General features: G+C 30.4%; 1 protein-coding gene across 4 annotated transcripts in view; it reads left to right on the plus strand.

Annotated features, from left to right (window-relative positions):
- LOC125068833 (inositol-trisphosphate 3-kinase B) overlaps positions 1-27,890 on the plus strand; it is a 156,385-nt gene that overhangs the window by 49,078 nt on the left and 79,417 nt on the right. The window contains exon 1 of one of the 4 annotated variants that reach the window (XM_047678163.1): positions 7,604-7,870. The exons of the other annotated variants lie outside the window; for them this stretch is intronic. The gene's annotated coding sequence lies outside the window, so the exon portion shown is untranslated. Of the gene's footprint in view, positions 1-7,603; positions 7,871-27,890 lie in introns of those variants that run through there. 4 annotated transcript variants of the gene reach the window in all.

Below are 27,890 nucleotides of genomic sequence, written 5' to 3' on the forward strand. Positions count from 1 at the left end.
TTTGTAGAGACAAATCGTATCGTTAAAATCTTGACTAGTAATTTGTTCCTGACTGCTTTATAGCTGTGTATTTAAATTTGTAGTACGTAAAATAAGGCAATGGTGATATTTATTTGACGGAAAGTTTAATATATATCTCTATAGCGTCGAGAGAGATGGACAGCCTATAGATTAAATGAGAATTTGTGTACTAAGTTGGTATTTTATAGGGACTGAGAAGTTGTTTCTTGATAAGTTCGTTTTTCGAATATAGTTAATTTCATTTGAGAGAAATAGTTAAGGTGTGAACATATGTATGTATTTCTAAATGTTTGTTATTCCATTCAGATTTTTTTTCAGTTTCACCGTATATTAACATAAGTTAGTAAAATTACTAGAATCGTTTTAAGTCACGTCAGAGTCAGAGTCCTCTAAATGGTGTAGTTTCAGGGACTTAGACAGAGTCCTCGATTCGAGAGTCTTCAAGAAATTTAATAAGCTAAAATAAGTAAGGAGAAAAAAAAACCAGATTTTTGTAATAAATAAAAATGTAACATAGCAAATTAAAATTATTTATATTACTTAGATTTTTTTATCACGGACTGCTCTAGAGAGTCTATATGCTCGTGGCCCGTCCGTTAAACCTTAATTGCCTATTTGAATAATACGGAGCAGAAAGTGACAATTCAATAGCAATTGTAAAAGCTTACTTAAATAAAGTGTATTCAAGTAGACTTTGATTTGGTTACGTTGCCAACCTGTCTTTAAACAATTTTATTTATTATGTTTGATTGATAGTGTTTTATTTTTATTTCCTATCTATGTTTATTTAATACGTTTAATCTATAAAAAATGTGAATAATAATTGCATTGAATAAATCTACATTAAATTTTAACTTATTATATACTTACAAAGGCGTTAAACTATTGTAAAAAAAATAAAAATCCCAGTGCCTTTACAATTATTTATATAATAATATAGTAAATATATACCTATACTACCTTAGACGTTGTCCTGTATGTGTATATAAATATAACAACAAACATGGCGATGGACTGAAAAGTATTGAAGTTTATGTACTGCAATGTCAATTTGACGACGAGTGAAGTGACTAATAGTGAGGTGGATGTTAAAAAAAGCACACAATTAAAAAAAATATCAATGTGCGAAATTTCAAAATGTATGGTGAATCAATATCCAAGTCTATTTATCTAAAACAAATATAACTACATTCGTTTTTGCATTAAGATATATTTCTTTAAATTCAAATATAAAATCGGAGACGATTAATAAATGTATAATTAATTAAATTATAAATCTGTTGATTCGTTAATTAGTACAAAGGTCCGAGTTCTTGACCCTTGATTATCCTTGTAAAAGCTTTAGCCTTAATTGGAAATCAACGCAGAATGTTAGTTAATCCTAAAAAGGCATTGCAATGTTCTTTTAAATGGTCCGAACTAAAGCATACCAAATTTTTGCTCAATCTTAAGCCTCCGTTGTTTCTGCGGACAAATGGAATGTAGTATTTTAACTTATCAAAAGTTCCTTTTATATACTTCAATGTTGAGAATGTATTCAAGTTGGTTTTAAACCCTATTGTTTCGGATTTATACCTTTGCGTATATTGAAATTCTTTGATCGTCCCTCACTTCTTGTGATTGAATTATCGACGAAGATGAAACGAAGGATGTCTTACTTGTAAGGTTTTTGGTACATTCTAAGAGGTTTTCGTTTTGGTCATTTAAATCTGATATATATATGTATAGTTGGGTCAAGATAGGGCGTAAGTAAAAATTTATTCATTTGATTGTATTTATCTATATTAGATGTCAAAAATATTCGTATTTTTTTTTCATTTTAATTCGAATGTTTCCGAAGAAGGCACCAAAAAAATTTATTCAACTGTTGCCCGAAGTGGATGAATATCGATTGTGCGTAATAAATAGTTATTTCTTATATATTTATTAAATATAAAACAATTTTTTGCGCGCTTCTTTTTATGGGGTTGCCTGGGAAAGATATTTGCCGTTTTATTTATATTATAGTCAGTGTTAAGTGTTACTGTGAGTTGTAATTTCCTTTCTTAAGTTTATGTGTGAAAAATATATATATATTATATATCGAGGAACGAGCAACGCCATTTGTACGATCAAGAAATTTGTAGTTAATAAATTCTCGATATAGAAATGTCAAGTGGACAATTGGATGGAATCGATTTATCGAAACATAATATAAATATAGGCTTGGAGTCTATGTACATTTTAAAAGCATGCCATAAGAATGCTCATAAACAGCAATCTCTTTAAACGTCTGTTTTTTAGTATTTTTTGTTATAGCTGCAACAGATATACGTCGGTTCTTTAGATACAGCCTGATGACAGACGGACAATTTTAACCTTTGGAAACGGAACCCCAAAATAAAGGAAGCTGTAATTTGTAAAATCGCAAATATAGAAACATACAAAGGGGAATCCAGAGACCACGTTTTCTGAAATCGGCTTAAAATGAACGCACCATTTTATTACAATCGAAAGTATGAATATATTTATTGAATGAAATAAACGTTTCTTTTGTTTTTATCGTCATAACCTTTCTCAATTCTTCGTGTCAAATATATATTAATATAAATTATAAGAATTTATAGTTTTTCGACGTGAAGTAATTTAATAATATTCTTTGCGGTATTTCTACCACAGGATACTATTACGTTGTATATAATATTGTAAGGAAATAAGAGAAGTCGTCTCATGCAACTGTGGTGACCGATTTCAAAAGAGCTAACAACTAGACGGAGGAATGAATACAATGAAGAAACTTATAACGTCGAAATTGGTACTTTTTATCCGAGAAAATAAATAAAATGAATTCTTTTTAATTCATTTTCAAATGTTTCAATAGTGTAGTTAGCGATTGATGGTGCATAATTTTGATTAATCACTTACACGACTATTATCACTTTTTAATTAAAACGAATTTTAAAAAAGTGATAACACTTTTTTATATAATACTACCTACCCATCCATGCTTCATACGTGTATAAGAAGGGTATATATATACACCCGCCGAGAGGTGAGAGCAGAATTCCATGTGAGGCCGAATTTGCGCCTTGTATAGTTTTAGGCGATGGGCCGACGTAAACCACTGTCTAGCCTTGCTGAGCACACCGAGCGTTTTATTGGCAATTTGACTTTACCTTCCGAATTGAATTGACCGCGGAACTGAACGAGTCTTGAAACATCAACGCCAAGTATTCCAATACTAGTTGTGGCGGCTATTGGAATATTTTTAAATCGTGGAGATACGACAAATGGTGATTTTTTTGCGGTTAACGTGCAAACTTGCGTCTTTTTGGAGTTGAAGTGGATTAGGTTTAGTGGGCCCCGGTACGAGACTTTGTTTAACAAAGACTCTATTTCCGGCACAAGTTTGTTCCGGTTTTCGTCGACGTTAACCCAAGAAATATTAGCACAGCCAGTGTATAAGATTCCTACGGTACTGTCGTCTACATAGGAGTGAATGTTCCTGATTTGTAACAAGTCATCGATATGCAGAAGAAACAGAGTGTGTGATAGAACGTAGCCTTGTGGAACACCAGAATTGTTGAATTTTAAGTCAGAACATGCACCGTCGACAAAGATCTTAATGTTCCGTACTACCATAAAGCTGGTAATCCAATTGCATATTTTTTTTAGATTTACGAAACACCTTCGGTATAGTCACAAATTATTGACTAAAGTAGGAAACAAGGTCTTGTAAAGTGTGATACACCACTACAGGCGCTTACTTTTTTTATGTTAGAGGTGGCAAACGAGCAGGAGGCTCACCTGATGGTAAGTGACTACCACCGCCCATGGACATCTGCAACACCGGCTTGCAGGTGCGTTGCCGGCCTTTCAGGAAGGAGTACGCTCTACTACATACATTTAAAACAACAAAACTAAACACTACACTCCCAAATCAATATATATGTATATAATTTTATATACGTGTACAGATCTCGAGAAGGGATTCGTTTAATACTATGTAGAAATTGTAATAGAGTAGAATTTTCTTTAAGTACCATATTGGTCTGTTGATGTCCCATCACATCAAATGTCCTCTTCTGGAGTTTATTTCTAGCTTTTCCAACTTTCAATATTGGTGAGTACGTACATATGTGGCGGATTTTATCTGATTCTTGCAGATTTCTACACGATGTTTTGCATTAGATAAATTACAAACAAACTATGCTCGAGAAAATTCAATGGTGCTGGACGGTTTGAATTTCAATTAAAATTTACATGACTTTTCTAAGGGGTGTCCCCGGATTTTTAAATATTTTCTTTACGACCGATTAATTAATTTCTAGTACAAGTATTCTATATTTGAATAAAGTAACAATGACAATGCGGCCATTCTAGCAGCTTTTTGTCAAAATTTTGAGCCGGCAATCCCTCACGCTGGAAGAGAGTTCATGCGTAGGATCGCTATCTTTACGTCCTTACGAGTGATAACATTGACTGACAAGCACTAACATTTAAACTTCGAGCGGCTGCTGAGAATTCCTTTAAAGAAATCTTTAATAATATTTTGTAACTTTAATATTAAGTTTATCTACTTATTGATCGTCAAGGAAAAAAAAATACAGACCTGATACAGAAGAACCGGTGAAAGATACTTAGCGGGACTTTACTTTTTTTTAACAAATGTATTTACAGTGTCATTTTTCATTTACATCTCTATTTGAAACGGAGGTGATCGTTTAATTCCCAAGGTAATAATCATCTAAGAAGTAATTAGTTTCCTAATTTTTTTTTAAATTTTAATTCCGAAACAATTTGAACGTTTTTTTGGAATACAGATTCGATTTGGTTTGTAATCAAATGTCTCAATTTTACAACGAAATGATTATTACTTTTTTATTATTTAATGAGAAATTATAGACAGCGTTCTCACATATACTCGTATATTTTATTTTGCAATCACTACTCTTTCCGCAGGTTTATGAACTCACTCTACTCACAAGACATATGGACGTTCACGATCGAATCATAAAGATCGTTAGCTTGATAGCGTAGCCCTTAAAGGGGAGAATTAACATAAAATAAACGTAACCAGTGAGAAGTCGACCGAGATAGCTTTAAGCCGGAGTTTCGCCAATATTATGATAATCAGCGAATGTTGATATTTATAAGTCTTTCAAAGCGCACCGCTTTGAAAATTATTCCTATCGATTGAAAATTCATTGGAGTCGTGCGATATCCTAATGCGCTTCCTGTAATTCTTCTTAAGTTAATTTGGTTTTAAGTTGTTGTAATAATAAATCCATCCCCAATGTATAAAATAATATTAGTAAAAAATTCATATCTTAGGGTTTGTATGCTGCCTTCTGCCAGTTTGAAAATCAAGAACTTTATCAATATCTTTTGAAGAACCCTATTATCACCTCGTTACTCTAACACCATATCAAATTGGATATGAGTACATTTGAAAAGTTTCAAAGAATACGAAACATACTACTTAATGGTCTAGTACTTCCCACTCATCAAATTATTTTACCGCCAAGCAGCAATACTTAGTATTATTTTGTTGCGGTTTGAAAGATAAATGAGCATGGAAAATAACATCAGTTAAGTGAAAAAGGGAAATAATATCACTTCCCGAAGTTAATGGTGAATGGGCGAAGTAAGGAATGGTTTAAATTTCTTTCGATGCTATGTCTATGGGCAGTGGTGACCACTAACCATCACTTGATGGTAACGGTCAAATCAAATCAAATGTCCAAATGGACCACCCGGTCCAATTGGCAGTCCACTTACTTATTTATTAAATAACAGTAATATTAGTAAAATATAGGTAACTAGGTTAAATTTGCCGACTTAGATTTGTTAACGAAGATATGAACTACTGTAGTTACATCATACAACTTAAAGTGATGTACAGCGTGTTAGAAAATGTCAAATAGTCGTATAAATTAAACACGGAGAAGATACAAATGTTTGCCCTTTAAAACATATGACCTTTTGACTTCTCCACATTGATTTATAATAATGCTGTAACAATGAAATCCTTATAGTTTGTTAACACATATATTTTTAATTACGAACTGACTAGCTATTCTTCGCGGTTTCGCGGCTATACCTACTGTATTACCTTTATATGAAGTGTTGTATTTTTTTATTTGAAAAAGAGATCTTTATATCCGCTTTTAGACCATCAGCCCTTTAGTTTTATATATCAGTATATAAGATTAAAGATAATAATGATATTTTATTCTATAAGACAAGGTTTTTCTTTTTGCAAGGCATTGTTTTGATTAAGATAAGGCGAGACTAATAATTATATCTTATATTGTATACTAGCTACCAGACCCGGCATCGTACGGATAATTGACATTTCATAATAAACATTTCTCGTGGTCGACATATTTTCACCCTATTACTTAGTAATAAGGCTCCGTTGTCCGTCCGTCTGTCCGTCTGTCATCAGCGATACACTCATGAATCGTAATAGTTAAACACTTGAATTTTTTACAGAGGATGTAAATTTCTGTTGCTGAAACTTCTCACTAGAACTTACTTACTTGGTGCTAGGGCTTTGTGCAAGCCCGTCTGCGTAGGTACCACCTACTACTACATCAGATATTCTAACGCCAAATACTCAACAATACAGTACTCTTTATTGTTGTGTTCCGGTTAGAAGGTTGAGTTAGCCGGTGTAATCACAGGCACAAGGGACATAACATCTTAGTACCCAAGGTTGGTGGCGGTGATGTAAGGAATGGTTAATATTTCTTACAGCGCCTTTGTCTATGGGCGGTGGTGACCGCTTACCATCAGGTGGCCCATATGCTCGTCCGCCAATCAACGCCATAAAAACAAAAAAAATTCGAACCGGTATTTGCTTAATAAACTTAATTCAATATTATTATATGACGATTCAAAAGTGTTTTTATGAGCCGTTTGAATAAAAAAAATCTGTGGCAGTATTTCATGTGTTTTTAATTAAATGTAAATTGACAATTCATCTTGTTTAAATATTTCATACACGAGTTGATAATTTCGAAAATTATAGGTTATAAATAATTTAGGTTCACGGCAATTAATCTTTTTAACTAATAGATTTCTCAAACCCGGTTTACTTAGTTTTCATGAGTGTAATATTTTATAATGATAATTAATTATAAAGTAATTTCATACACAACTAATAGAAATTTAAATTTAAAAAAAAGCCACACACTCTTTTAATAAAGCATCATTGAAATAATTTATACCGAATGACAACATACAAACCTAAAATTATAAATACCAATTTATTCTATGAAAATTTCCGAATCCTTGAAACCGTTACGACTATCCAGATTTCAGAAAACATTTAGGTCAAGGTTACGTCATGTCCGAAAATACGTCATAAGCGTAATCGAGAACAAGAAGGAATTGCGTCGCAACTTTATGACAACTGCGACGCGCGTGTCCTAATGGCGCGAAAAAACTCGATGTCTCGATCCCACGACGGTTTGTTCCATGTTTGCACTTAGTTATCTTAAATCATGAATTAATACGTTCGCAGCCTCAGCTAGACGGTCTGCAGCGACGGGATTGACTGAACGAATCGACTTACACCGTACCTACTTAGTAGTGAAACAACTCGTGAGCGGCCTGCACGCATTCGATTTGTGAACGCAACGCGAGACGCTCTAATCGATTCGGAATTTTCGAAAATGAAACCGTCTCATAGTGACGCGACGCAATTCAATTCGATGTATCGATAGACAACAGCAGTGTTTCGATTTTTTAAGTGACAAGTGTCGTTATATTTCAAAGTCTGTCAGTGTGCGGATAAACAATACGGGTTTATAGTTATGCGTTTGCACTGAATTCCATCAATACAGAGGTTAACGAGTCATGTGTAAGTGTACGGATCCAAGCATCACCTGTTTCTATATAAACATGTAACTTTTCATAACAATACGGTAAATAAACGAATCTGTATGTTAAGAGTACGTTGACCTTTAGAAAAATAAATAAGCTTGTTTATCGATTTCGTACATCGATTATAATTATCAGAGGCAATGCGTGTCGGATTTCGCGAGTTATTTCGTTTGATGGAAGTTATCTGTGAGTCGATCTCCACGTTGCAATGACGCTAATTGCCGAAATACTTTATCGATTTAAAATCTCGATTGCTCGATACGATACAGCAAACTTATTACGTCTAAAACATACAGAGGTTATTAGATGCGTTTTATTTTGACCATGTTTGAATTTTCGACGATGACTTAACAATAGTTTAATTATGTGAGTTTAAATTATTTGTAAATATGTTTGTAACGATTATGTTTTTTGTTATCTTAATTTCAAATCGATTGTGATACTTCCGCTATGAATAACGCACGAACTTTTAAACGTTATAAAAAATATGCCATTTTTGTCGTATGTATAATTTAAACAAGATAAAATTAAAAAAAAATTACATTTAAGTGTCTGTTTGTGTAAATAATATTCAAAGTTATAAATTATCAAGATATCATATCAGGAGTTAATTTTACATTCAGAAACATAAGTTATTATTATTAGGAATGTGTTTTTACGCTAAACTGCGTCGTTAGAGTTTTTTTACAGCCATAACTCTCTACAGTGTACAGGAATTTTGATTAAAAAATATACATTATAGTAAACCTGCTCAACACATGTGTCATGTATGAACTTTTAAAGTTTCGCGCATATAATAGCCAGATGAGCTGCAATAACTATTAATCATTGTTTGAATTAAGTTCAGAAATATTCTTTGAACTCTCTTTATGTACAAGTACTTACGTAAATGTTACAGTTCTGAAGGCGAATGACACGACTTTTGATTCACGATTGTTCGAAAAGATTTAACGCTTGAAAGATACATACAATTTTAATTACGTAATCGTTTAAATATAATGTTTTGTTTTATTGGAATAATTCAGCGATTAAGTAGCTTTTTTTAATAAATTTAAATTTCGAATGATATTTAATAAGAGGGGGGCGTTCGTTCGAATGCAATAGAATATTTTATTTATTTTAAGACAGTGTTAAGAGCCTATGAAAATATTAAATCTCAGATATTTAAAGCGGATTTTTTGTCCTGCATTCAAATTAAAATTTAATTTAAAAAAAAAAGTCTTATCAATTCTTAATGTCTCTTAATATGAAGCTCGATAAACCTTTATTATGATGATAACGTTATTGATGTGAAAATAAAGTGAATTAGTTTATAATAACATAATAACAGTTTAAGATTACCATTTTTAAATACATATATATATTTTTGTATATATTTTATGTTTTTAATGCTTGTAAGAGGAATGCGCTAAGCTATGAAACTTATCAATTGTTTAACTTGTTAATTTACTTAGTTAAAGTAATTACTAAGTTAAGCTTATCACATACACTGAAATAATGTTTATCTGAGTTATCTGATAATCATAAATTCTTCTATACAAAATAATAGTTTTTATAATAAAAAAAATTGTAAGTTTAAAGAGCTATAATTTTTTCAATTATTTTTGGAAGTGAAATATTAAAATATAATCTTATTTGATAAAAAAAAACGATATAGTATTTTAAAGTTTAATTATTAAGTATACTGATAACTCAACAACGGCTTATTCGATTAAAAATATTTAAATTATTTTCCATTATTTTCTATTTAGACTCATTATATAAATATATGTATATAAAATATAATATATATATATATATATATATATATATATATATATATATATATATATATATATATATATTGGACTATCATCTATGAATAAATTTAACATTTTTTTTACATTATACATATCTCATTTCATCTGACTATTGTTTTTTAAATACATATATATAACGCCAAGAAAAGTTTATGAACAATAATAAAGTCTGTAATGGCCAGAGCAGTATTTTTAATAACAATCTGTCAATCAATTATGATTGATACTTTATTTAAGTACTTGAATTGAGTAAAAGATTTAGGTTATTACTTACAATATTAAATTGAATTTAAAGCTATTTTTGAATGAAAATTAACCTGTATGAAAATCATTGTATAATAGCTTCACGTTTATATATAATGAATATAAAATTTTATTTGATTTCATTACAAAGTACTCGTGCAAGTCTGACTGGGTAGGTACCATCCACTGCCCATATACTACCAAACTGCAGTACTTAGTATTCTTGTGGTCCGGTTTGATCTGGTGTGAGCTAGTAACGACAGGTACGAAGGACATAAGATCTTAGTTCCCAAGGTTGGTGGCGCATTCATGGTATTATTAATATTTCTTGCAGTACCACTAGTCTATACATAGTCGGGACCTAGTATCAGATGGTCCATTTGACAGGTCGCTTATCTATGATATAAAAAAATACTGTTGCCTCCAAACTATTACCACATAACATCAACGTCCACTTTTAAAAGGCTTGACGTAAAGTTAACACTAACAAAATAACACTTGTCAGTTGGTTCATTATAGAGGTTATTCTAATCAGAATGATATACATTTTGTGAATAGAGAACACATCGTCTGTGTGTTAAAGAATTATAATGTGAAACTGACGTGACAAGATAAGCGGAAATATCACTATTAAATATATGGTCGATTTGAATAAACCGAAGAGCGTTTTTTTTAGTTAACGAGATCAAAAACTATTATGTTGACTATTTTTCTCATTAAACGACAATCAAAATTGATAAAACAATTTTTATTATTTAATTTATGTTTCTTTTTAGTTTGAAGGATGTTTTAAAATATTTCAAGCTGTTCCGCGTGGTTTCGCACGCGATAAGGACTACGGCTCTGCCCGTAGGACGTAATGTGATATTATAGTAAATAGTCTTCCCTAATTATTAGGCTATCTTTAAAAATAGCTCGACTTCAAACAAAACTGAGAAAATAAGACCGAACGAGAGGAATATCCATATTATAACAAAAAATATTTTTGCTCACTGACGGATTTTTATGGTAACAAACGTAAAAGAATAAATACAGCCAAATCGATTTACTCCTTCTGTTATAAAGTCGGTTAAAAATATATTTGTCAGTCCGATTTGAAAGAGATAAGAATTTTTTTAATTTATATTAACTAAAATAGTTGAAAAAAGTCCTTTGGTTTGTAATATTAATACAGAAATGCAAGAACAGCTCAAATTACTCAAGAAAATAATTATTAACGTTAACAAACAAATATAATTATCATGTTTCACTAATACATAATAAATAGTCAAAGATGTATTCAAAGTGCTTTATATTTTGTCATAAAAAAATCCAAAAAAATTTGGTCCAAACGGTTGAAGCCGTTTTTGAAATGCACGAAGTAAATACACATACAAGAGTTCAGAAGGCTCATTTAATATACAATGTGATTACTTGTCTCGTTCAATAATAAATACTTCATACATGTTCATTCGCATGGAATAATCAAAGTCCGAACAAAATTTCTTTAAATATATATATATATATATATATTATTGATTATAATTATGTATACTAGTTACTTCGTCTAATTTAAATCGCTTGAAACGTTACTTACTTGCATGGTGTGATAAAGTCTACCCACCTACATATTCGGTAAAGATTAATTTAGTTTGTAGTCCTGAGATTTGTGCGTTCAAACAAAAAAACTGTTTATCTCATATTTGTATAGATTCCAATGTCATTGTTTTGCTTACGTTGGATGTGTTTATTTTATCAATTTGTGACTTTTATTTTGCTGACGTTTTGAAGAGTAGATTTGCAATTGTAGTGATCTTTTCTGTATACTTTATACATACGAGTACATAAGCTACACGTTCCGACTTGATACGGCTAAATTATATACAAGTTTTACATTACGTTTTGTTACTTTGAATTATATAAAAATATATATAAAGTATTTTGCTAATTATTAGATACAAATTTTTGAGCCGTTTGGCTTGATCCTTTTGCTTTCTCTTTATTTACAAATCTCAAATCTCATCATAATGTAAAAGTTCCACATCAATGTGATTGTAGTTTTTGAGATGACATCGTTAAACATATTTAGTAATATATAGAAGCTAACTAGCCAACTAAACGAATGTACAATTTATAAACACGAGTATAGAAAGAAAGTTAATGTAGGGCACAGCACAATTAAAAAAAAAAAAATGTATAAATAAAACAGACAAAAAATATAACAAATAAAACAAAGCATACACTACTTATTTAAAAAAAAAAATACAATAAAGATAAAGAAAACAAAAAAATAGATTTGGTAAGCAATGGTAGCAGTCGTGTGCTAAACAGGTGATACTACAGTAAAGTTACTTAACTCTGAACCGCGCTTTAATTGTGAATATAGATGCATATTGATCTTCACTTACGAAGACGCGCGCCTCCTCGATAAATATGACTACCGACGTGTGTGTGTGAGTGCAGTTCGTGCTTACAAGATGTCTTGTGTGTGTAGACGGCGAAAAATACAAATGAGATTATATTTGTTAAGTATATTATATTAAAAGTTAATTATTTTAACGCCGTAGTGAGAGAGATCTATAAAATATTTTATACTTATTTATTATTTATTGTGTCACGTCACGCATTGCATTCAGAATTTGCAATTGCATTAACTAGAACACAAAAATGAAATGAAACAAATAATCGAAGCAAGCATGACACATTATTTTTTTTAAATTTGCTCCGTTTGCTGTAGTGAGTCAGTTCATGTATATGTTTTGAAATAATAATAAATAAAATAAATTCATTATAGCTTTTTGCGATGATGTAATAATTTTGTATTAATCAACAACATTTATTATTTTATAATTTTTTTCGTGACTTCATATACAATTTTAAAACACTTCTGTTGCTATGTTTTTATACGTATGGCTTAGATCGATTCACATTTGACAGACGTAAAATTTATATGTCAATTAAACGTGACTTGATTAATATCAATAATTAAACTAAATGTATATACATTTGGAAATCATAAGTGTTTGTAACATGATATCTTCTCTAAGCTTTCCGTAAATTTACTTTTGTTGCGCCAGTGTGCCTATAGCTTTACAAAAATACATCGCAATGTCTTTCACTTCCCTCAGTGTGTTCGATCCTTATACATTGCCTACTACACCGTACGTATTCAGCTACGTGTACTTAAATATAGCCTTAAAAGCTTTTAGAGGCGACATATCAATAAAACAAGTGCGATTTATCTACGTTTCATAGACATGAGAGTTGATAGCCAAAAGTACATAGTAAAAAATATGTTTACTATTCGTTACAGCAGTGGTTTTAAGCCTTTTTAAAGTCGGTGATTGATATTTCGTACATGGTGAGCTTTAACGCAGAGCTCGTCAACATTTTTATATTTAAGAATTTATTGAACAAAAGTTAGTTGTTTGTAGACAAGTTCGTCGTCAAATTTTGTATTATATTTCCGCGTCTGTATTTAAAAACGAATTAGATGATTACTGTAACGTTTATTTTTATAAAATAAACAATTTAAAACTGTCTAAAACATTCGTTTTTTAAACGTTTTTAATCGTGTTACTTCTCAATGATCACGCAGAACATTTAAAGCGGCTTTACGAAATACCAAATTTCGCGCACCACGGTTGACAGCCACTGCATTACGGAACCGTAAGAGGTTTATGTATTATTTATTTTATGTGCATACATTTGCTTTTCACGCGACTTCTTATCCGGAGCACGAGTGATCTCCCGCGACGTGGACGGGGGAAAAAAACGATTAAATAAATATTTAAAATACCCGATGCAAACCTTGATTCAACAATTACATTGGAATTCATTAATGGGATGTCATACTGTGAATAAATCTTGCTTAACACCGGTATGTCTACTTTTGAAATTGCATTGAAATGTCTGTTAGAGCCGCGGTTGACCAGTGGTCTTTTCATGCGCCTCATTCATGTTTACAGTTCATATTATCACAGATAGTCATATTTTATTAACAAAATTTTAGCAATAATATATATTTTATTTAAGTAAGAGTATGAGATTTTTATTGAATCGTCATGTTGCAAGATGAATATTACCAGAATTTTATCTTTTTTGTCGATCATACAATTATTAATTAATTTTTAATCCGAAAATTAAACATTACAAAAACACATATACTAATAAACAATAATTATTTTATATATACACAGAAAACAATCAAGATTCCATCAATAGCTAATACAAATTAGCCACAGAAAGTAAAAAAACTTAGAAAAAAAACTATTGACTTACGTATGATTCATGCATATGAACCTGTATAGGTCCATATATACATATATACCTGTAGGTATATGAATTTAAAATCATAATAAATTAAAGCTAAATAATATCCTGTATTAAAGTCAAGGAAAACTCAGAGATTTTTTTAATAATCCTATACGGAATAAGATCCCTTATTTATTAATATATTCAGACATAACCTAAAAAATATATAAGGGTAAATGTAAGGTAATCGGCAGTGAAGGAAAGCTTCGTGACAATTTGTTATCAATCCGCAGTAGAGCAGGTTTTTTTCATTTTTTTATTCTAGTAATTTTAAAAGGCCTTTATTGGTAGGCTATATGTCGGCCCCATCGTTACACGCTAAATTTAATCAAAAAGAACAGGTTGTAATACTCTCCAAATCTTATAAGATCTTTTCTTTCATATATATAACTTTTGTTCAAATGTAAAAGAATACCCAGAAATAACCAAGATAATTATTTTTATTCAATTAAATAATAACTTTGCACATACTTTAAATGATTGTCGTTAGCTTGCTCTACTTTATTTATAAACTAGCTGAACTTGTGGCTTTACCTGCGCGAAATTAATAAAACACAAACAGCCAAACCCCGTTTTACCCCCTTAGAGGTGGTGTTTCTTAAAATCTGTTCTTAGAGAATGTCTACCCCTATAAAGAAACTACCCGCCAAATTTTAAGTTTGTAGGTGTTATAGTTTCTGAGATTTCGTTATTAATCAATGAGTGGTATTTCGCTTTTATAAAATGTATATAGTAGATTAAAAGCTAGCAATAAAAATCATCGAATCGATAAATAAATTACTCTATACAAGATTATACAGACGAAAAAAGAGCGTGGAATTAGTACATGTTGTTTATCTTGCAAACTATTTTTACAGATATCAAAATAATTCACAGCACTAAACGTTAAGATATTTATTCACTCAAGGTAGCTTCCATTGTTAAACTTAACTTAACTTAAGTAACGGTTCCGAGGTGAGGAAAATGTATACTTGATTATAATACTATACATTAATCTGGTAGGAAAATGAACAGACGGTAAAAGAAGATGATTTTATTTGGTGGTATATTGTGAGCGTATCGGGGTAGGTATCAACTCATATTCTACCGTTAAACAGCAATAACAAGTAAATTTGTGGTCCGGTTTTAAGGGCTTTGAGCCAGTGTAACTAGGGGCACATAACATTATAGTTCCCAAGGTTGATATTGCATTGGCGATTTAAGGGATGGTTGATATTTTTTACAAAGCCGAAGTCTATGAGTGAGTGCCTTATTCTTACTTAACCCGTTATACAGGGTGCCTAAATGTATTGAATAATAATAAAAAATAAAAACGTGTTGTTTTCCTAAAACAAATGCAAAAACAAACCGGGAACACACCTCATGTCCATAAATGAAAATGTTCATTCGAACTGTTCACAAGGGACGAGTGACATTTTGATTAAAGTGAATATTAATGATTTTTAACAATATAATTGCGCTTTCAACCGTAAGCGATTAATAATTATCAGTTAATTCGAACAATAATGGCTAAGTACACGTGTGGGGCAGCCTTAATGCGTTTATATGGATTGATGGCACTAATAAATTAATTTTTATATCTTGTAATACAATTTAATTACTACTTAATTTTCAATGATAAAAAAGCTACGACATTTTCGTATGGTAATGGAGGCTAAATAAATTGAAAGATAACAAAAAAATGGTTTCATATTCGACCTTAAGTATCGTTAATCTACACATATAAATAAAATCGTAAATGGCGTGCGTGCGTTAATATGAAATTAAAAACCACCGAAAAAAATAAGATTTTTTTTTTATTTATTTTGGATGTGTTCTTTGCAGTACATAATGAAAATATCAAAACACTTGGTGGTAGGGTTTTGTGCAAGCCCGTCTGGGTAGGTACCAATTACACATATATTCTACCGTTAAACAGTAATAATAAAAATGTTTGTGGTCTGGTTTTGAGGGCAAGTGTGCCCGTGTTCTACAGGCACATAATATTTTAGTTCTCAAGGTCGATGATTTATTGTTGATATAAAGAGCGATGACCATTACATACTCTGTCACGATCTATAAATGTCGAATATGAAAATTCAGTGGTGCTTGCCCTTGTTTGAACCCGCAATCTTCCGTTAAATATGAACTAATACCTAATGAGAGCATCACTTATGGTGTTCTACACGGACAAAGTCACGTTAATATAATTATATAAATTTTATAATGCGTGTAATTCGACTCTTTATGCTTAAAAGAAGAGTAGCTTATAAGCCAATAATAAATAATGAAAACAAGTTAAGACAATAATAAATTATATAAAGATAGATGATGCTCACTGGTTGAATTCTCGCTTCGGTAAAAACAAGTTTATGTGCTTTCTCACCACTGTTTTTATAACGGTCAGAACGTGCTTATGATATTATATTACACAGCAATAAACAATATTATAATCGTATGATCATTAATTCAATACATTTAGTTACGGTCATAAAACCGTGTTCGTGTAAGTCGATTTAAGTTGATCAACTGCATAATTAAAAGCGATTTGAATCGTCTCAACAAACATTGTTACTATAGGATTTTTTTTTTTTTTTTTTATCAAAATCGCCTCTGTTATAGACTTGTAGATGTATAGAAATGGCAAAAATTAATAAATATACATAATTATTAATATGTATATATATATACGTACGGTAAAGGAATGTTTTTTAAGCTATTTATATTCGTAAGAATTTACTGGTTTTAGATGCATGGGTATATATAAATTGACAAACATCTGGAGCGTGCAATTCATCAAAGGCGAACGAGTCACTAATCTAGACTAATTGACAACTTAGTGTTGACGATTACAATTTAATTTAATTTCTTAGTATAAAGATTTTATTAAAAATATTTACAAGCATTTAACTAATTAAGTTAATTAAGTAAATGAATTAAAGTGGTTTTAAAAATTTCATGAACTATAGTAGCATATTATAAAAATTTTATTGGACTTCATGGTCCCTCTTAACCGACTTTATAAAGGAATTTGTTCTTCATTAAAAAGGAAGGTTCTCAGTTTCTCCTCCGTGGTTGAATTAGAGCGATTTTTTCAGAGTCAGAATTGCACTTACGCCTTTATTGGGTATATATGCTTGGTGGTGTATGTACTTTTTAGTATATAAAATGTTAAAAGAAGAAAGGTACTATATTGACTAAAAAATCTATGTTTTTCTTGATGTCGCATCTGTAGAGACATTAGAACTAAAAGATATATATATATATATATTTCTATATATTTCTAAAAGGGCTTATCCTGCGTTCCAAATAAGTATTGCACTAAAAGAACTATTTCTCCCTAAGACCTTTTCAATTATTTTTATAAATAGGTACGTATATAACAGTAAATAAATTAAATCGAAAATGTTAAGTGGTGTGCATAAGGTAAGTCAAATTAATGCTTTATACGAAAATAAACTTGGTAAAATTTTATTATTCGTATTTCTTATGTTCAATGAATATTTATAAAATCGGATCGAGTTTTAGGGTCTACATACCATTTTTCGCATCGCTCCGTATTCGTACGCACAATGGTCGCTACGAGTTTTTCGATGAAGTAATAATTTTGAAACGTAATTCTCTCTTGAATTATGTATTGTTTTGGTAATATATTACGCCACCTTATTCGAGTAAAATTGTTCCTTGTTTTATTTATCTTAAATTTCTTTTTGTAGGTAGGAAACATTATGAAAAAAAACCGGTTTTTTATTTAGATTGATACGTAACATTATTATGCATACGGGATTTCAATAGGATTAAAAAAAATTATGTTTTCAATAATAAGATAAGCGAAAAATTTAATTTTTTTAGGTAGGTCATATTTTTGTTTTACAATTATGAAAAAAATAACGTTTTCATTTATAATATAATAGAGTATATAATACCGTCTAATTATGTATCTACATTTCGACCGCATAACGCGTCACTGTCATTTCCAACCGTCGCACATACATAAACGTCTTTTTGACTAAAAATATAGTCAATAAGTTTATTATACTTATGTATATATATAGATTTGAATATATTCTTTATAAAATATAGATCCGACATTTGTTCACTCCTTCACGAATTTAATATAAAAATCAAAATTTTATACTTTGAGTTATATTGTTTTGTTGTTGTTATTTTCTTAATTTCAAGGTAGAATTCAAGCTTAAGTACACAAATCAGCTTTTATTTATGTCTATACTAATAACATAAGAGTAAACATTTGTTTGTATTTAGGGGTAGTGGGAATTCTGCTATCGGGTATAAATTATATCATACAATTGTCTTTATATAAATTTCTTATTAGTTCGCTTGTTTTCAACACTATGTTTAATAAAAGAAAAACAAGAATATTAGACAACGTAACAATATTAGACACGATAAGAATAGAACTAATTGTATATTTACGTATAAGTGTGTCTGTGCTTTTTATATTATTGTATATCTAAGGTGATAATAAATGTGATTGCAGTTTAACGTTTAATATAGACTTTACAAGGCTTGTCATACACAACTTAAAACTAGAAACGTGAGACCCTTTTTAAAGTTTCAATTGAATGAACCACTATGGACTGATATGAGTTATCTATATACGTGTATACAATATACGTGTAAAGGCTGTCATCCACTTAGTTATAATATAGAGAGCTACCATGCGGAGACGATGTTGAAATATATGTATATTTTGCTTAGTTTCATTGATGCTCAGCCTAAAATTGGCATGCGCCTTGTAATAATTTCAAAATTATGTTATTATTAATTCAACAATTCTTCCATAGTAATTATATATTAAAATGCATTATTTATTTTCGGAGTAGGTAGAATTACATATTATATGGAGGTGTGTGGTGGGATTAACCATAACCAAGATCAGGATTATTTTAGCCCTTGCCGTAAAGTAAATATTTTTGTTTCATCGTTTTTATATAAGAAATGTTCTTGTGGGCTATATGTGTAGTTTACCACTGTTTTATTATTTTATTTGTGGTAAATCTTTGAGAAAATCTGTCTGCGTAGATATGCACTCATTTCATATTATAGAACGAAGCAAAATATTAACTAGGTAATCTCAGATGAATTATATATCAATTGTTTTGTATAACATTTATAGAATGTTAAATTATAACTATATTGCAACTATTTTCGCCTTTTTTCCAAACCTAGAATAAATAAATGTATAAAAAAATACAAGGTTACTAGGCTATATAAGTGACGTATTCTCATTCATTAATATATGCGTCATTCGCACGCCTAATTATTTAATTGGAGTGTTAATAAATATGTTATAGTATTTAAACAAATGTTATGTTTACGCCGGTTCTTCTCGGTAGAATCTACATTTTGTATCTTAACATGAAATCATGTAAATTGATGATATAAAAGTGCTTGTATTAGATTACTTGAATATTTGTATTTTAAGTATATTTTGATTGATTTTATCATATATTCAGAGATGTAGCGAATGCGGCTGCTGTTGATTCGGGTTTGACTTCCATTGGTATCGCTATATAACTTTGTATCTTTATGCTTATGCTATTCGTACTTCGTAAACTCGTTATTATTTTAGCGAACAAGTATTCATTGTCTTTAATCAAAAAAAAAAAACTTTTAATTCAAATATTAATTGTATGTTATGGATATTCATCGGTAAACATTGATTATATAGTATTATTATTGATTATGAAAAACAAATAACAATTTTAGAGCATGGGTATTAAATCTATAGGGATAAGACAGTCTATTAAAAAGTTCAGAAGGTGTATTATTACCGATCTGATCGTATTTTGACGTTATTTGGTAAATCTCTCATCAAAATCATAAAATATTCGAAATTTAAATGTGATAAAAAATACATATATCGAAATGTGAACAGTTAACTTCTTGATTGACAACAAAAACATCATGGGCAGCGGTTAGCGATAAATAATTTCACACCCGATAGCAACCGGCGAAAGAAACTGCGAGATCATTATTTTTTCCTTAGTGGTCATGATCGTTTGTAATTTCCAATTGAATATTAAAAGGCCTGGAGGCGATTGCTTCATTCTCAAGGTGTGGTATCAACTCGGTTGTTTTGTTCAAGATTATTAATTTATTTCATATGGAATTTTCATATTATATAAATTTATAATGTAGAGTTTTTTTTAAGGGAGTGCGATGGTATTTTTTTATGTTCTATATTTAAAAGTATACTTTAAAATAACTAAATTTAAATTGTTGTGTTTGGGTGTTTTTCAGAAGATAAATTTAAATTGAAATAAAACAAAGAAAAGTTTTTAATTTCCATGAAATTGGCTTTATTTGAGAGATACTTTGATGGCATTTATGTTTGAATAGTAGTAGAGCCGTTTCGCGTACATGGCATGATCTGGAGGTTCAATTGTCAAATACTCTTCCAAGTGCGCAAATGGTTCTGATTAATCTTTTAAAATTTAAACAAAATAATAAAAAGGTGTCAAATCACCCGAATAAAGGCCATTTAATAGGTTCATTTCGTGAAATTGAAATTATAATTACATATATAATACTCGTTGTCTTGTTAGGCAAAAAAGTCTATGTAAAGTCCTTAAAGTCGAAACATAAATAAATACATTTGTTTAAAATTCATGTAAGATTGTCAATAAAATCTATGATAGCTATAAAAAAAAATGACATGAGAATTCTATATCTTAAATATTTGTACACTATTTTTGCAACAGTATTAAATTTATTATTTACCAAATATCATTCATAATTCATCACGCGTACATTTTAAAAAAACGTCTAAGACTAGCGTATTTATCGTAACGTAATAATAATCCTCGTCAAAGGAAATGACGTAATAGTTTTGAGTATCTTCCGTAACAAAAACTACCGTTAGTTAGACTTGTCGAAAGTATTAATAGAAGTTTCTATGAAGATATGAGCAAAAGGCGTCTGGCGTTCGGTTGTGTTTAATCTTGATATTCTGGGTATTATTGTTCGATAATAATAATTTTCTATAGCGAGTGCACCCGGGGTGATATCAAATTGCGAACGGTGAATTTTCAAAAACGTTCCATTTGTATTTACTCGTAAATAGAAAACTAAACACCACATTTATATTTTTCAAACACAAAGAAAAGTATAGTAAGTTTAGTTCTCAATCTCTTCTTATTCTTAATTTCATCTTCTAGTGATGTATTATTAAAAAACACTGTAATTCGTCATTCTTATTTTTCTTACTCATAAACAGAAGGTCAAATATCAACTTTCATATTTGTAACTTGAAAAAAAAAACTAACTTCCTCACAAACTTTCATCCTAAATTTCATCCTTAGACGAATTAAGTTTCATAACGTGATCGAGAGAGTTTACCGTTCCGTTTAAAATCAAAATGTCGCAAAATCATTAATGCGTCTTTAAATTACAAAACGAAGGTCTTTTACTATTAAGATCCTATGATTGATTAATTAAGACCAATAAGACATGGAACCGAGATGAGAATCTCATGAGCCTTGTGGTGAGGCGAGAGAATCACACCTTAAAATTCCGGGTTCAAATCCGGAAAGGTAACACTGAATTTTCATGTCCTTATTAAGTTTCATAATCAGTATTAAATAAAACCTTATTTATTATGAAAATTTAAAGTTACTAAGTTTATATTTTATCGTGTTCTGTGGTGAAGGAAAACATCGAGAGATAACATTCATAATATGTCTGATGAAAATCTGACAAATGTACATATATTAAGTAATTAAATAAAATTTAAGAATACTCTCCGAAGGAGAGAAGGTAAATGGGCTGGTATTTTTAGTTAGTAAATTTTGTTTCGTTTCTCAAAAACGAACTTTTTTTAAGTAGAAAGTATTAGGTATCTGTGATATACACAGCCAAAAAAATATATCCTTACTTTTTATTAATGACTATTGTAAGTGGTCATATTACTGTTTTGATTTAAATTTTAAATGTCAAATATCATAGAACGAAATTTTGTAAACGTACAATAAATTCTTTATTTACATCTTAATTAAAAGGCAAGATGAAATATTTAAAAAAAGAAAAATTTTTCTCCTTAAATAGAAAATATTTTAATTGATTAATTCCAAGAAACGTATTAAGGATGCTGGGTATGGGTCGTAACTTGCCTCAATGTCTAAGCTATTTACATTTATATCTACTGGAGCGTGTACTTAATGGTTTTATAGACATATATGTAAGATTTAGCACTTTCATGCAATACTTAATATTATCTCGTATTTGATGTTGAACATTCTCACAACTGGTTTTTCATTTTAGAATTTAAATTTTTATAAGCGAAACAAAAAAAAATTACAAATTTTTATTTTTTAATTAAAGTCTTTGCCGTCTACTGTTTGTGTTATTATATTAAGATGATAGAATTAAAAAATGTGATATATTTCGAATTTGGAATTACTACTATTAAAGCGCGTGAACAGCTCATTTAAAAGTCAAGGTGTCGCTTGATCAATTACTGATAACGGTAGCACAAATTGTCAGACCCTTTTAATTAAACACAGTCACCAATTAATTTTGTATCGTTCATTAAGCTAAAATTCCTACTTAACAAGCAGGGCTAGGTTGTTTATAAAGTACATTCGCGGAGACAAAGCTTAATTGATATATTTTTAAATATTTGTAAAATGCGATGTGAATGTTATACCCGACCAAATGGAAAGGTTACGTAGTTATTTCCATTTATTTTAACTGGCTTATGTATCTACATAAAATCTCTGTATGTTTTGTTGTTTACTGTACATTTCAATGTATGATTTTTCTATAAACCCTTAAGATCGGGAGAAGTATTGTATCAGTATTTGTCTCACTACTCGAAGGCCTTTTTTTGAGGAAAATGTTTGTGCGACATTCCACCAAGCTACTGTAATGCATGATTATAACGCGGCGCATGTGCCAGACTTTCATCCCATACATGCAGGTTTCCTACCGATATTTTCCTTCAACCACACATTATGCATATAAAAATTGAACCAGTAATTTTCAGATAACTTGCGTATTTTAACCACTGGAACATGGTAGCTCAAAGCACCGGGAGATAGGTACAGAAAATTATATGTCGTTTGTTACAATATTACAAGCATGGCAAGCCTTTAGGAGTCGAATTACGTAATTGATGAAATGAAAATAATTGTTATAGCACGTTTGTGTGGGCGTCATCAACGATTAAACGAACTTGACTGATAAATAATACGTTCTAAGCAATTTACACAGACATTCGTATACATATATCTTATGTCAAGAGACGATCGGCTCTGTGATAATACTTACAGCCTAAAGAAGTAACGTGTTGGCAAAATGCTTTGAACTCTATCAAAAATGATTCAGCAGGTTATATGACATTGATGGGTAGTCTAAAGCGCTTTTATCTCTCATCTAAACATACGCGCAAGTAATAAGTGTAATGTATTATTTGCTCGGGGCAAAACATTTGTTTAACTATCAAATTAAAGATTACACTGACATAAATACATTTAAAATGACATAATGTCATTATGAGTTTGTTCGTCTGTATGTTATATAAAAAAGGTTCATATTAATGTTTTACTGCCGCACTCAGAAATATTTGATGGTTATTTAAAGTGCTCCATAGTAAAGAGTTTGCTTATCAATTATCATACTAAGGAGGATTAGTTATGTAAAACCTTATAGCCGTGGCAGTTTGAGTAGGAAAGATAACTTTTTTTTTAATGCTGTCCTAATCTTACAGGCAAAGAGATATGGTTTTTGGTTTACATTTTACTGCGAACCGTTTTATTTTAAAGAGTAACAAAATCATTAATTTATTTAAGTTTGCGTGACTTAAAGAGGTCAAATAATATAAATGTTAACAAAAAAACTTTTTCTTCAAATTTAAATGGTACCAAACGCAGTAAACTATCAATCAAATATTTTTTTTCGAAATCGATTCATAAAAAACGGAGTTCTGAGGTCACAGACAAAAAGAGATATAAACAAAAATACATTCGTTTTTTGAAATCAATTAAAATCGGGAATTCTAGAATTCTGGCTGTGACAATTTTAAATTTCCATACCCTTCTAAAATTAAGACCACAAATAAACTACACCAATATAAACTTTCGCCTTTAAAATAATGATATGAATACGATATCAATATATATATCGATATCAATATATAATACGAGATAGAATTCTATCTGCCTATCTTTTCCTCTTTCACGCTTAAAAAACTCATCAATTTTGAAATTTGGTATGAAACACGCACGCAGGAACGACAGGAACGACTCTTTAACACGCGGGCGCAGCCAGTTCCGAAAGCTAGTTACTAATACAATAACAAACACGTACATATCTATTCACTTACTCAACATAATATACTCAACGTATAACGATTAATGAAGCTAGTATCGCTATTTGAAAACGTTAAGGCAACTGATATAGATAAGGTATGTTTTGTATAAAGATTAATAGTCGCTTCTGATCTAATAATTGGACATACATTTTAAATGAGATGTTAGCGAACGTATTATTCGCGATTATATGGCGATTAAACCGGTTCGCTTAACGAAAACCACTTTGGACACTTCGATATAATAAATATAAAGATTTTAAATTAGTGTTTTAAACATTAAGATATATATTAATGTATTTGTAATTCGATGTAATATTCAGTAACAATCACTAAATTTCCCATAACAGGCAAAGGCCTCGCCTTATTCAGCCTTGAAACTTATTAATTATAGCAACAAAAAAAAAAAAATTGTGCGTTTATTAATTTTTTTTTAAATTCATAAAATATACAATTTATATTATTAAAGTCTTTAGTATGAGAAGGTATCGTATATTTCCCCTTAAATATTTAAAAATGCGTAGGTATAACTGTAAACCGTAGTTCGCGCGTACACACATTTACACGAATCTGTTTTTTTAAAGGAACAGTTATATAAGATTTGTTTAAATCGATTTAAATTAATCGATAAACAGTCGACACCTTTATCGCGATTAACTTTTAATTGGTCGCCCCTAATCTGTTAAATCTTTTATTCGTTTCATTTTAAATGTCAACACATTTATATTGGTTTTCATTTAAATTACATTGAAATATTTAATCAGTTGTTAAAATCGCTTAAATATATAAATTTCGTAAGTTCTTAATTATGGCCTGCCAGAAATGGTTACGGGTAAATTAATGAATTGTAGTGAATACCGATGTCAAATGATTGGATATTTGCCGTTAACATTTTAGGTTAAGTCTGATCAGAAAATCGGGAAACGAGATTAAAAATTTTGTTATATAATAAAGATTTGTGTCATGGAAAATTACTGTTACATTTTTTATAAAATTTTATGTAACAGATTTAAAACATAAAATGTAGTCGCTTTAAACCTTTAACATTGATGATATAGTGCGGTATAGCTTATTGATTGAATTGTTACTAATTTTACATACATTTTTTATACGTAAATAATATATTTCACAAGGTTAAATTATAATAATGCTAAAAGGTATAATTTAATATTAGAAAAATAAAAGTTCTGGTCGACACTGCTGTCTTAGCCTGCTCTGCTTTGCTAATGGGTAGAACTGAAGCTTACTCTACCACGCTGTACTCATTCTTCCGACACATGCATTAGATCTTACAACGTTTGCGCTTTACATCAAATATCACAAAACATTAAGCATGAAATTTACGTGTTACTTATTACATTACATTAGCAGCCCGTAAATGTCCCACTGCTGGGATAAAGGCCTCCTCTCCCTTTGAGGAGAAGGTTTGGAGCATATTCCACCACGCTGGTCCAATGCGGGTTGGCGGAATACACATGTGGCAGAATTTCGTTGAAATTAGACACATGCAGGTTTCCTCACGATGTTTTCCTTCACCGCCGAGCACGAGATGAATTATAAACACAAATCAAGCACATGAAAATTCAGTGGTGCCTGCCTGGGTTTGAACCCGAAATCATCGGTTAAGATGCACGCGTTCTAGCCACTGGGCCATCTCGGCTCTGTTACTCGCTAGGTTTGAACTCGCAATCTTCAGTTGTAATTCACGTGTTTTATCCACTGGGCTATCGGTGCTTACTAACAACGTAACATATGTTAATTTAGCTCTTGACAAAAATTAAATTTAAAATTCGTATCGGCCATTGCGCTCAGTCACTTACTGGTCTTCTTAAGTGAAGACAACCATGAAATAATAAAATAGATAATTCAGACAGCCAAAGATAATGTACTTCTTGTATTTTGTAAAACACGGACATGCCTCGTAATATTTAGAATGGTACCAAAGATAATATGATCTGGTAGAATTTTATATAGGAATGTAGAAATAAAAATTATGAACACGAATGATACAGAACTGAATATATCGGAAACCGTAAGATGATATTAACTGATAAATAGGCTGACGGACAAAAGGGTCACCTGATCCTGACCTGACCTGGTTGACATTTGTGCTGTTAGAAATATTAAACATTCCTCACATAGCCAGTGCGCCCCCAACTTTGGTAGCTAAGTTATATCCCTTGTTAGTTCCATTGGCTCACTCATCCTTCAAATCGTAACACTACGATAGCTACTAAATATTGCACTAAGCAAAATCCTTCTTGTAAAAATATTCATTCAGGAATGCAAGAAGTAGTAAATATTTTTATTTGGCCTGTTCCTTCCATTCGAAATCCATTCAAACCTAATTACTGTTATCATATTAATTTTCTTTACATAACATGACAATGGTATCCCCTGGGAACATTTTGGCTGAGGCTATTTATCGAGAATAGTCGACTGCACAGACATGTGTGTTTGTAAAGGCAAGTGTACTCTCTATTGCACACTAACATATTCCGTTAAACCGACATATATGACTGGAACGGTTCAACAGCAATTTTACGTGATTTTCAATAGCTTTTTATTGGTCTGACCTGATTTAACTCATACCCTCGAAGCATTATAGCCAGCCATTAAGCCTAAGAAACGGTCGCAACATATCTGTTCTTCTATCAAGAAGAAATACCTAATGACACCTACCTATATGTTTTAATAAATTAAGATATATTTGAGACAAATTCCATTGAGCCGATTAGACTACAAATTAAGTAACATATAAATTAACATACAAAAACTTCAATTCATCTGAGATAAAAACGTCTGAACTATATGATATACGTTAGGTTCATTCCTTGCCAACGCAGTTGTAATTTATAAATCAACTTATCTCATAAATAATTACTATTTAATATACAAGACAAATTATTAATCAAATAGCTACAAACAGTTAAAATAATATGGTTTTTGTGACACTGTAAAACATTTTTCTTTTATTTATTGACTTATTAACAGATTATTTTTACATTTATGTAAAATATTTCTAGATATTAAAACGTTGTACACACTAATTGACTTAACAAACTTTTTAATAATGTATTTTTATATGGCAAGGTTATAAATACCGTGGATGTGTAAATGTTCGTTGATTCTCACGCAGGATTAAATTTTTGTGGGTTAATTAACTCATGTTTAATCCGTATCCAAAAATAACTACTGCGTATCTTGTCGGCTCTTCACAGTAGAACCTACATTTTAAACTGGAATAAAGTTCATTTTGAATTTTATTTTCAATTTTATGAATCCTTGGTAGGGCTTTTAGCAAGCCTGTCGGGGTTATTACTAGCCAATCATCTCGAATTCTACTGCTA

The sequence above is a fragment of the Vanessa atalanta genome, chromosome 14 (genome assembly GCF_905147765.1).
Source record: "Vanessa atalanta chromosome 14, ilVanAtal1.2, whole genome shotgun sequence".
Lineage (NCBI taxonomy): Eukaryota > Metazoa > Arthropoda > Insecta > Lepidoptera > Nymphalidae > Vanessa > Vanessa atalanta.